Source organism: Odontesthes bonariensis, chromosome 19 (genome assembly GCF_027942865.1).
Source record: "Odontesthes bonariensis isolate fOdoBon6 chromosome 19, fOdoBon6.hap1, whole genome shotgun sequence".
Taxonomy (NCBI): Eukaryota; Metazoa; Chordata; class Actinopteri; order Atheriniformes; family Atherinopsidae; genus Odontesthes; species Odontesthes bonariensis.
The window spans coordinates 10258052-10258396 of NC_134524.1; positions in this window are offsets into that span (position 1 = coordinate 10258052).

Here is a 345-nt window from a genome sequence, read left to right on the forward strand (position 1 = left end):
AAAAATGGCTTTAGAATATGTATATAGCAAATTAAAAGCAATAGAAAACTCAACAAACACATTGTGATAAAGTAAAGTTGAGCACCGTTAGGTTTATAGTTGTTTGGTGATGATGGGCTTGATAAGCATATATTCATGATTTTTTTTTTTTTTGGTTAATAAAAGCTCTCAGGCTTCTTTAAAACAGTCCGTGGATAAACGGACGAGGACGACTGAAAGATCAATAGGAAAATCGATTGATAGTAGCTCGGTTGAGGCACGCGCTTTACTGTGAAAGGTGTAACCGGAAGTAGGTGTCTGTGACGGTGGCTCCACGGAGGTCTACTAGTTTCCCAGACTAACTAA